Genomic DNA, 13,137 nt, shown 5'->3' on the forward strand with positions numbered 1-13,137 from the left:
AAAAAATGAAACTGAGCACGAGAGTGAGCACGAGGGCTAGCCTGCTATTTAGCACAGAGTTTGTGGGCTTAACGCTTTAAGTTGGATTATAATTTGTTTTATCAGAAACCTCGCTCTTTGAGTAAGAGTTTGTGACTGAGGGAAAGTGAAATACCACCGGAGGTGTGTGGTTTTGGACTGTGACGTGAGTTTAGGCCTGTTAGCCTCTCTGGCTAAATTAGCTTGTGGTTTTGCAGTAACGTTAACATTACTGTCACACGGTCGCGGGAGTGTTTTCTTCATCGGGGAGTCGGACTGTTTGGCTGTCGGTGCTGGACGGATCGGATGAAGCTGTTTAACCCTTGCTGTGCCGCTTGCAAACGGAGTTCGCCTGACGAGAGAGAGAGTTACAATCGCGGTAGGATCCGGGTCTTTCACTCTACACCAGGAGGTATTGTTGTTTTTTCCATTTTATGAGCTCCAACATTAAGCGCGCCAACGAACTAACTTAATGCAGGCCTGCTAAAAGAACTGAAAAATAAGAGTGCACTCAGGTTATCACAGACTATTGACTTTTTTCCCCGGGGTTTTTTTTCTTATTTAAATTGGGTCTTATTTTCATATTTGCTCTTTGCTGTTCAACTGTTATGTGAGTTGTGCATAATACAAAAGGAGGAAATTGAGCTATGGCGTTCTCGTTGTTTATTCTTTCACCAGCCATTGTATTTGTGTAGCTCAGTCTTTTCTGTGGTAATATTCTATGTTTAAAACCAAGAATATTCTTTCAGGTACCCATTGATAAGCAGAGAAATAGTGAGAATCATAGTGTTCCTAGACAGGTTTGTCATACAATGGAATGTCTCTTTCACCATTTTACCAAGCATTAGGATTAAGAGGTTTTAATACTTTATATGTTGCTGTATAACGTACTTAACTCATCACGAGCCTATGGTGAAAAGGGTTACATTAGTTTAATTTACGATTACCTACTTTGAAGTCTCAAACGGAAAGCCAGTAGCCCACGCAAACAACTGCTCTTCCGGTCTTAAAAAGCGCAGGAAATCTAATCGTGTACACACCTCCGCCCACAAAGAAACGCTCTTAAAGGGGCCATATCACTTTTACCTAGATAGATAGATAGATAGATAAATAGATAGAGTGTGTGTGCGAAATATAGTGGCGGATCTGATCTATTTTCTCAGGGCTGGAGAGAGTAAAGCAGAACATTATAATCCATGTGTAGAAACTCTTCCTGAAGACATTTAATATCTGCTTTACAGACGCTCATAAAGTGTGTACAAATACTTTCTGTTTCACCAAACTGGAGCTGACGTTAATCATTTCAAAATACCTTAAAAACTATTTTAAAATTAATTTTCTACAAGTGAGTCGTGGATAGTGGAAACCTTTTCAGTAACAAAAAAATGTTTCACTAATAATGTAATTATTTTATTTCTTGATATTAACGTCATGCGGGAAACTGCTAAAATAAAGAAGTGAGACTAACAGTAATTCTCTCGTGTGCAAAAGTAGCCAATAAACTGTTCAGAGCAGATGTGTGTTGAGACAGTGTGTTCACAGTATATGCACTTCTCACACGTTTAACACACACTATTGCTGCGTTCCAGTCCACTTTTAGACACGCACTTGCAAACTTCCCTAAGTACTTCCCCTCGGGGGAATCCCTGCCGCCATTTTGAAGTGCGTTCCCCTTCGTGAAGTGGATGAGGGAAGTTTATATGGACAGACCCTCGTTCCCTCGATTTTGACAGAGGGAGCGAGTCTACTTCAAATGTACACTTCAGGCACCTACAAGTCCCACAATGCAGTACGACTCTGACGTCACCACAGATCTCGTCTAATCACCACCACAACAAACAACTGTATGATATATTAATTCAAATATTTTTTTTATTGAAAACAACCCAAACACCATATATACATTTTAGAGTGCGGATCGGGCCGAATTTTTCTGTCCGAGCCCGGCCCGCGTCCGACAGAGCAGTAACCGAACCCGACCCGAGCCCGACAGGCATACAGATATTTATGTCCGAGCCCGACCCGAGCCGAGACCGACAGTTAAAATCAATTTTTTTTCTCATACTAATGACACATAGCCTGGCAAGCCAGACCTACATCAAGATGTTAGGTCTGGCAACTCACCATAGACACGCTCACTCCGAGGGGCGGGATAAATTGGGCTGTCTTTCAAATTCCCTCTGCACGCAATAGGACAGCACTTCAACCAACCAGAGCGTTTTCCCAACAGCGGAGCTAGTTGATAGATTCAACTTTTGCCATATCTGGCCGGCAAAACGACGAACACATCTTCCTTTTTTTAAGAATGACTTAAGTGCAGTTCTTTGCTCTTTTCTCAAAGAAAAACTTAACTCCAAGTCCTCCAGAGTCGCGGACAAAGCCGATTCGAAAGATGTTCACCAGCAGCAGCCGTCATTCTTTGTTTTCAAGTGGCAGCCAGGTAACCATCGCAACTCTGTCGTCACTATGTTAAGCCCTCCCCGCCTGTTCTATACACGACGTGATTGGCCTGACCCAATTTAGGTTTTTGCAGCTCGAAAGTCAATGGAGAGTTGCTAGACTACCCTGGCTGCAAAATACATTTTGCTGCTGCTAGGGTGCGTCTAGATTTCTAGGCTAAATGACACATTGTTTGTGTGGAAAGCCCGCTTTTATTAAGCAACTGTAGGAAGGCATTCGGAAATGTCAACAGGATGAGTGCATCAGCGCGCACGGAACAACCATAGACAGTATCAACAAATGCACTTAACACAGTGTTATTACGTGTTAACACGAACATGCACGTGTTTCGTTGTCACGGCTACATAAACAAATTTCCGCACACAGGAAGACAGATGTTATGGTAATATTTTACATGTATTTTAATCACAAAAAAAGATGTTCATCATGTGAAAGCATCAGGCACATTAGCTACCTACATAATAACGGCATAGGGATGGCAGTGGCTCAGTGGTTCATGTAGGTTGTCTACAAACCGAAAGGTTGGTGGTTCAATCTCCGGTTCCACTTGACCAAGTGTCGAGGTGTCCATGAGCAAGACACCTAACCCCAGCTGCTCCCGACGAGCTGGATGGCGCCTTGCATGGCTGACACCGCCGTCGGTGTGTGAATGGGTGAATGTGAGGCTATGTAAAGCGCTTTGGTGGTCATAGGTCTGTGAAAGCGCTATATAAATGCAGTCCATTTACCATAATAAGCTGTTTTAAATTTTAAAAGTTCAATGCCTTGCCCGTTCAGTGACCGAGCCCGACGCGAACCCGAACATAATTTCTAAATATCTGTCCGAACCCGGCCCGGCCCGTCGGTTACCGGCGGGTCCCGTCGGGCTCGGGTCGGGTATCCATCCTCTAATACATTTGGATGATGCATTAAACAAATTCTTAAAGGGAAAACAAATGTAAATAATAAATCAACTCCATAGCTGATTCCAAGTGATCGAGGGCTTAGGACGTTCCAATTCAGCCCATTGCAGTTTCCGCCAGTAGTGGGCACTCGCAATGACGTACATCCGAGTGAACGAGACGGAGGATAGTTAGCAAGTGAAGGGCATGACAATTTTGGACTGGAACGCAGCCTTAAAGCAACACTTTAGTGTCACTATAGCAACTCTAGCAGGATTTAAACACACAGGAAGTAACCAACCACAGGAGGAGATGATGATGTTTAAAGGAAGAGCTGTAACTATATATAATGAAGAGAAAGACTGACAGAAACACAAAATGGCTGATAAGTGTGATCTGTGTCTGCTGGGGCTGATCATTCTCTCTTCACTTCTCACAGGTAAAGAAATCTGCATTTTCTCTAAAGACATTGTAGGATTGAAAATAATCCAAGATATTTGAAATGAACAAAGACGTTTGCTTTACTGTTTTCCACCCCCTCTTTCTACCACAATGACCATTTGTAGTTCCTAAAGGCACAGAGGGGCTGATAGTGATCACTGTAGGCCAAGATGTTTTGGGGGTCGATGAATTGTCACACATTTAGTACGGTGGGGGAAGTTGTAATTATCTGACTGGTCAGTTTAAACGTCTCACATTTGGGGTTTAGTCACATGGTCAGGGAAAGAATAAAAGAAGATTGTAACTTTGCTCTGTCTCTTTTATTTTCTGGGTCCCTTTCTTGGGTCTCTCTCTCTCTCTCTCTCTCTCTCTCTCTCTCTCTCTCTCTCTCTCTCTCTCTCTCTCTCTCTCTGGTAACATTTTACATAAATGCTGGGAACAATTAATGGTATAAGTTAAAGATTTTTTGTGTCGCGTCACATGTGTATTTCCCTCATATTAAATATAAAACGCATGTGTAGACTGATATTTTTCTAATGTCTTGACTCCTTTCAGACGTTTCAAAATATTGGTATTAAATGCATTTTCTGAGAATTTATATTTCAAGTTTTGACTGCAAATGTAACGTCCATAACACTGGAATCACCCAATTTTAACGAATTTATCCTCAACTAGTTTTTGTGGTGTAGGTCTACATATTTTATTATGTTAACTTAAATAATAGTAATTTAAAGATGTGGTAGCCCTACATCTTACACATCGTGGAAACAAAATAAGAATGGAAACTAAAATATGGTAGTATCGCACTACAGCGCACATTCTATCAGCTGCAGTTCTGGCGCCTCAGTCCCAATACTGTAAAACTCGACGTACATTCACATCACATGTTAATGCAGCGGTAGAGTTACACTCACAGGACACTGCACTTATTCGCAATCATAAAAGTTCATTATTTGCTCGTGCTTTAAAGCTTTGCCGGGTAAACATTTCTTTGGCATTCTGTTCTGACATGATGCACTTTTTCTAAGCGCGAACTGAAGTGCGCGCGCACTGTCAAACAGCGCCGAACTGGATTTTTGTTGGGTCAGACCCATCTGATATCGAAGGGGGGCTGATAACGCGAGATCAACATGGAGCTAAATGGAAAAAAAAAATAGCACCAAACAAGCCACTTTGAAATGTTGCTGTTTTCATGAATATAAAAGTTGGGTGACCCTCCCCATAGACTAAAAAAAGTTGGATGACCCTCCCCTCAACAAAGAATAAAAAGACATGACCCTCCCCTATTTTCCTCCGGTAGTCCTTTCCATAAATACCGAACGGTCCCCAAGTTATCATCATCTCATACATTTATTTTGTTTATAACTATTTTAAGTATAACTATAACCATGTTGTCAATAAACCCTTTCAATTACAAATAATGTGCTAACATTGACTTGATATATAGTATAATAGTGCTTTCTATTGCAATACAATATTGTCACTCTCTATAGCAACGCTCTCCCACATATTAATCTATTGTAACTGCGCTTATTTCCGTCGTTGGTGTAAGTGTCAGTGGGTGGAATAGACAAGAAATGTACAGTTTTCTACCATCTTGCTGACAATGTTTCTTTAGTCATTCGTCAGTCCTGCAGGAAATCCACCCTTACAACATTTAGTGGAATTATTCTGGAAAGAGTTCATTTGAACATGCTCAGTTTATTCTTGCACACATTCACGTTGTGATCTCAGAGTTGTGTATTGATACACACAGATCATACTGTATTATTCCTGATACTGGACATAGTGTCACTCAAACATCTGATGATGAAGAATTATCTTCATATTAAGAGTGTGTCAGTGATTTGAACAGCTCTCTGATAAAGACTAATAGTTTATTCTGGAGAGTGTGTTGTTTGCTTTAAGTGAGGGTAAAGCTGTGTGTGGAGTTGTTTAATCCTCCTCTGCTGAGATCTTCAGAGATCTAATGTCTTTTATCTTCAGTTGATTTCATCTAAGGCTGTGGCTGAAGTCAGTTGTAGTTCTTGTGTTTCTCTTTCCTTCAGTGATTCTGCTTGTTAACACCAGGTGTTCATCATTAATGCTCAATCATCAGTTAATTATCTCATTAACTTCAGAGATCTAATTTAGTTAAAAATGAATTCATTTTTGACATGTTTTCTTCCTCCAGTTCGTCTCTTCCAGTGAAGAGAATCCAGGTTTTCTTTAAGCGTTCTTTTTCCAGCAGCTCCTCAATCTTCTCCACAGTTTTTCTCTCTTTTTCAGTGAATCTGTCAGCTTTGATGACCAGCAGAAACACACAGCGACCTGATTCACATCTCTGAAGAACATCTGCATAAATCTGCAGAATCTCCTCTTCACTGAGCTTTGTGTTTAATAATCCTGGTGTGTCATAAACAGTGACCCGTCGTCCACAGACCATACCAGATTCAACAGCTAATTCTTGTGTGACAGAAGAGAAACTTTCCTTTGAATCAAAAGCTTTTCGTCCCAGTATTGTGTTTCCTGATGCACTTTTCCCAGCTCCTATTTTTCCCAGTAACAACAAATTCAGTCCTGCCGTCCCTTCTGCCATTTTCAAGATGTGGCCTCAAGCTTAAAAGTGCTGCAAGACAAAATTTAACACACATTTATCAAAAATCTAAGAAATTTCCTTCAGTATATAGTACATGAGAATGCTTTCGTAAGGATCTACTGGCCCGGAGACTGTTTCAAATGGAGTGGCTGAAGGCATCTTGCGTTGATCTGTCTTTTTTTGGTACTTCATTGCATCTGATTCCATCAGTTTTACTATTATTATGACCATTGTAGTTCCAATTGATTTCTGATCATGAATATTATTTTAGGATAGTGACTATTTTGATATTTGAACTATTAATATTTGATATTTGAACTTTGACACCTTCTATAGAGCCACTAAAGGGACATGGTGGTAGACAAAATATATTTCACTGAAGGGCTGTTACTAACGTTTATTTTGGTAATTGAGTAATCAGTCGATTAAAGGAACACGCCGACATTTTGGGACTTTAGCTTATTCACCGTATCCCCCAGAGTTATATAAGTCCATACTTATCTAGTTTTCCATTAAAACAGCAATATAACGTACACTGTTAGACCTTACCGGGGTTTTTTTTACAGTAAAATACTGGCAACACTGTTGCCAGTAAAATACTGTTAATTGTACAGTTCTTTACTGTAATCTAGTTTGTTTCTGTAAAAATGCACTAAATTCTAATTCAAATTAACTAATTACACTTGCAGAAACCGACTGCCTTAAATTGACCAACTGTCATTTAAATGTATTAACTAAAAATTTAATAATGTGAGCAAAGTATCACTGTGAACTTCTTTCATTTGAAACCACGAAAAAACTATTGCACATAAAAAGATTTCCACTGGAACAGCAACTACACAGTCACCGCCTGTTAAATAAAGCAACATGCAGCATATCATCAATGTTTGTAGATCTTCTCCTGGACTGAAGCACAGGCTCTACTCTTCAGCACAACGGTGACCCAAAAAATAAAATTTACAGTAAACTACTGGCAACAGTGTTGCCAGTATAAACCTTTTTAATAACTTACAGTTTATTACTGTTAAAATACATTTTGTGGGTGTGTCTTTTTATCGTACACTGTTAACCCTTTCAACCCCACAGGGAAATCCACACTACAACGAGTAAAAAGTAACACTGACACAGTGTTGCAGTGAGATAATAAAGGGAATATGTAAGTGGTTGTTGAGCATTAGTGATGAACACCTGCTGTTAGAACAGAAAATAGAGAAACACAAGAACAGAAAATAGAGAAACACAATAACTACGACTGACTTCCAGCCATTACACATTATTACACTTATTATTAACCAGTATGACTTTATTTCTGTCATACAGAAGTTGTTATTAAAAATGTTTGTTTGAAGTTACCATTATAGAGATCAGTGCTTGCTTTAGTTGGGATGCTGATGCTAAAACATTAGTTTTTCTTTTGCTGCTTGAGCTGTGTTTTTGCAAGTCACACTTGTGCGCACACAGTTTATGAATGATTGCGGTTGTAATGCTTATGATGACAAAAAATCATCATATTGCCTGTTCATTCACTTAGGAATTAATTCTTATTCATTCAGAGTTTTATCCTCGATCAAAAGTGTTACATTAGCACTACTGTGAAACTACAGCAATAAATTACTATGACTCATTTTTTTTAACACATCATGCATAAACCAAAAAAAAAACAGAGCTACACTATGTTTTTGAAACACAGAGATATCACAATTTAGCACATTAATCTCAACAATGGTGGCAATATTTTTTTTTATTATTATTATTCATGCAGCAGTGCATGCTGGGAGTTTTATATTATCCTGGAACCCAGCATGCATTGCGACATGAAACTTTTCACCATTGTTGAGATTCATGTGCTGATAGTTGATATCTGTGTGTGTCTAAGCCAAGCAGGAGTGAAATAAAATTTAATGCACTATATGATTAAGATATTTTTCAGATGACCTGATTACAGAAATATTGATTTTATTTCGTAGATACACAGATTTATGCCAAATATGACATACCCATAATTTCAATGAATACAGTAAAACAGTAAAAATCTGAAAATCAGATAGTCCAAGATGATTGTGACATCATCACAAAAGAATAAAAACACCTGATCAACTACTTCTTGACTTTTTCTTGCCATATCAAATGTGCTTTATAAACACAGTTAAAGCAGTCAGAGAGAGAGGAATGGTAAGAAGTCAAGGGACAAGAGACCAACTAAAGCAAATACCGATCTCCATCATGGTGACAACAAATTTTATTATTAACTAAATCTCTGTTAATTCTCAACAAGAACTTTTGTACATGTATGAAAGAAATAATGTTAAACTGGTTTGTAAACTGGTTTCACACTCAGTGTTGCTGGAAGTCAGTTGTAGTTTTTGTGTTTCTCTTTTTTTTGTTCTTGTTTGTCTCTCTCCTTCAGTGATTCTGCTTATCAGGTGTTCATCAGTTTCTCAATTCACTCACTTCTTTTCATTCAAGTGGACTATATTAGTGAACTAATGTAGGGAATAGTGAATGAGGGTATAGGGTGTGATTGGGAAAACAACCTCTTATTGTCGACTTTGAGCGCTGTTAATTCACAGTATATTCCTGTAGGCTAGTTTTGTTTTCTACGGTATATTACTGTTTTAATGGAATATGGTATTATATTGTCAGAATTTGGCCTTTTTTAACAGCAAGGGCTAACAGTGTAGAAACAAATGTATTCTGGGAGATATTTGTCTTTTTCGAGAGAGTAGCTTACAGGAATATACTGTGAATTAACAGCTCAAAGTCGACACTCAGAGGCTGTGTTCAAACACACACCCTACTCCCTCATTCACTATTCCCTACATTAGTTCACTAATATAGTCCACTTGACTGAGTGAATAAAAACAAGTGAGTTAATTCAGACACTGATGAACACCTGCTGCTAATGTCGTATTCTCTAGTTTATTGCGTGAGTAAAAAGCACACACACTTCCATGACTACTTCCTAGCTCCACATTTATTCAACTCCCCCACAATGCCCCCTCCTGGGCAGAAACAGTACTCAGAATCTAAACCATGTAACATTATGTTATGTAGTACACTTCCACTACATAGATTATCCCACATCTCCCCTTTTAACAGAAGCAATAATAAAGAAAAAAAACAATGACATATTTTCCTTAGTAGACATCGCTTAGAGAACAACTCAACGAAGAGCAATAAACAATATCTTTTGTACAGATAAACATTACCTGAAAACTGTTCATTCCAGGCTACGAAAAGTTATGTAAACACATTATCAACAGATACACATGTATTTTTTTTTTCTCAACATACATCAGCAACATTTCTCCTTTTTTTTTTTTTAGCCATTGAAGGGGAGTAGTAAACTGCTTGACTACTATAAGAACAGTCCCCTGAGGCTACAATGAGTGACTATAAATCCAGTCTTTTAGGTTTTACGACTGGCCTCCCAGATCTGGTTCTGGTTACTGCTCCTGTTGGACTGACAGAATATGTTCGGGGTGCCAGTGCATTTTGTGTCTCTGTACTGTTCTCGGACAACTGGGAACCAGCATGGGTGTCACACCCACCCTCCTTTTCATCCATAGGAGAGAGGAAATGACGGCTCCTACGAACAGTTCCATGAGGCACATCCACTTGGTAAGAACGGGGTGTTGGATGTTTCTCCACCACAGTTCCAGTCACCTTTTGATCTGTGACCCACACCTTATCGCCAGGTGAAAGCTTATTCAGGTCATGCACTCTATGCCGTTTGTTGAAATATCTCATATCTGTACTTCTTTTCTCTCTCTCTCGAACACTTATGGCAGTGCCATCAGGTAACAAAGGGTCCAGCAATCTTGGGAGGGTTGGCACCGTAGTACGAAGACGGCGTCCCATGAGCAACTGGGCTGGGCTGTACCCATTGTGAAGTGGAGTTGACCTATATGACAGTAAGGCAAGGTAGGGGTCTTGCTCTTTTTTGAGGAGGTTTTTTACGGTCTGTACAGCCCGCTCAGCTTCTCCGTTGCTGCGTGGATGCTTCGGGCTACTGGTGACATGTCTGAATCCATAAGCACCTGCGAACTCTGAGAAAGTGCTGGATGAGAACTGTGGCCCGTTATCACTCACTAATGTCTCCGGGATGCCGTGGCGTGCAAAGATAGACTTTAAGTGCGTAGTGACATCTGCAGAACTGGTGAGTGAAAGATTTGCCAACTCAACATAACGTGAATAGTAATCCACAATTAAAAGATAAGTTTTCCCTTTCAGGACAAACAGATCTGTCCCTAGCTTTTGCCAGGGCCTCTCAGGAAGATCCGATGGGATCAACGGTTCAGTGTGATTAGTGCGCTCTTTAATGCAAGCATGGCATTTCAGAACCAGCTCGTTCAACTGCTGGCTAAGTCTCGGCCACCACACACTTTGCCGTGCACGTGCTCTGCATTTAACTACGCCTTGATGCCCTTTGTGGAGCCTGTCGAGGACATCATTCCGCAATGCAGAGGGAATGACGAGTATTGTACCTTTCAGAAGAAGACCGTCATGAACAGATAGGTAAGCTCGCTCAGACCAGTAAAGCTTCTCAGTCCCTGTACAACAACCTGACTCAGGCCATCCGTCCTGACACATCTTCATGACATTTGAGCAAACACTGTCTGATTTGAGGTGCTCTCTAAAGTTGTCCAGGAAAGATTGACTTGCTGGGAGATGCTCCACAATGCTGTCCACGTAAATGTTAGTGCTCTCCATAAACTCGTCATCCACGATTTCTTTATGAGCAGGTAGCGGAGCACGTGACAGAGTGTCAGCAGTCCATAAGCTCTTTCCAGGAACATGAGAAATCCTGTATGAATAGCGCATCAGTCTCATACGGAAGCGCTGGATGCGGGGAGGTAGGGCATCCAAATCCTGGCCACCAAGGAGACTCAACAGTGGTTTATGATCGGTTTCCATATCAAAATGTTGACCAATCAAAAAGTCACGAAATCTCTCACATGCCCAGGTCAGCCCAAGGGCCTCCTTTTCTACTTGCGCGTATCTTTGCTCGATAGGAGTAAGAGACCGTGACGCGTAGGCAACAGGTCTCCAATCGACACCTTCTTTTTGCAGCAGGACTGCTCCCAGTCCATACGATGATGCGTCTGCAGATACTTTGAGTTGCTTGTTTGCATCGTACAAGGCCAACACTGGAGCAGATGACAAGTCTTCTTTCAAGTTCTTAAAAGCTTTAACCTGTTCTTCCCCCCAGAACCAACAATTTTTCTTGGACAGGAGATCTCTGAGTGATTTATCTTTGTCCGCCAGATGGGGAATGAATTTTCCCAGCTGGTTGACCATTCCAAGAAAACTCCTTAGCTCACTGACGTTTGTTGGCTCTGGCATCTCCTGGACCGCTGCGGTCTTGGCTGGGTCTGGTTGCACTCCTCTGTCTGAGATAATGTGGCCAAGAAACTTGACTACACGCTGCGACAAGGCACATTTGTCTAAGTTAAGGGTGATGCCAGCATTTTCCATCTTTTGGAGCACTGCATGAAGGCGCACATCATGCTCCTCTTGAGAACGCCCCCACACCAGCACATCGTCCATGTGACAGACCACACCGTCCAGGCCCTCAGTGACTTCAGTTACCATACGATTTTGGAAGTGCTCAGGTGCCGATGCGATACCGAAGGGCAAACGATTGAAGAAATACCGCCCAAACGGTGTGATGAAGGTCGTCAGTTTGGCAGACTGCTTTGCTAGAGGTATTTGCCAAAATCCCATGTTTGCATCTAACTTGCTAAAAACACAAGCTCCCGCTAACAACCCAAGAGTCTGTTCAACTGAAGGAAGTATGAATTTCTCCCTTCGCACCGATTCGTTGAGCTTTGTTAAGTCAACACAAATGCGTGGATCACCTGACTTTTTAGGCACCACGACAATGCCTGCACACCACTCTGTGGGTTCTTCCACCCTGCTTATGACCCCCATCCGCTCCATGCGTTGTAGTTCATTTTTTACTTTTGGCATGAGTGGAAGAGCGATGCGTCGTGGAGTTTTGAGGGAAAATGGCACTGCTCCTGGGCTCAGTTCAATGGTGTAAGGCCTCTGCAACAGTCCTAGCCCACTGCACAGCTTTGGATATCGTTCCTGTAGTGTGTGAATGCTTACGCCATCGACACGTGTGACAAGACCCAGTTTGGTGATGGCGGGTCTCCCCAGCAGTGGTGAATGAAGACTCTTAACAACATACACATCCTCCAATATGTGCTTGTCTCCTTTCAGAAGCAACATGCTTGAAACTCCAATCACGCTAAGTGGTGAACATCCAGGTCCAAGTAAAGGCTTGGTCACTCTCTGGAGTGCTGGTTTGTTGCCTTCTTTAAATATCTTGTGGAACACATGGTCTGGCATAACAGTGACATCAGCGCCTGTGTCGATTTTGAACTGTACTTCACAGTCTTTTATTTTAATATCGATCAACCAGGGGTCACCCTCGGCAACCACAGTGCCTAAAAATATGTCAGGGTCTTGTTCTTGAATCTCATTCACCTTTCTGGATGAAGCACACACCTTTTGGTAATGTCCCCTCTTCCCACAGGCATGACAGAGTACCGTATTTGCAGGGCAGTGCGCTTTCGGATGAAATGGGCTTTTTCCACACTTGTGACATCTTGACTGTGACTGTTTAAATTTGTCTTTTGCTCCATGAGCATTTTTGACTCTCTGCCTGCTTTGAAATGGCTTGCTTTTACTTATGACTCTATCAACAGAGTCAGTTTTGGCATTAATGCATTCACCACGCAAGTTACTCTG

Source organism: Squalius cephalus (assembly GCF_949319135.1).
Source record: "Squalius cephalus genome assembly, chromosome: 1".
In the NCBI taxonomy this organism is placed as follows: domain Eukaryota; kingdom Metazoa; phylum Chordata; class Actinopteri; order Cypriniformes; family Leuciscidae; genus Squalius; species Squalius cephalus.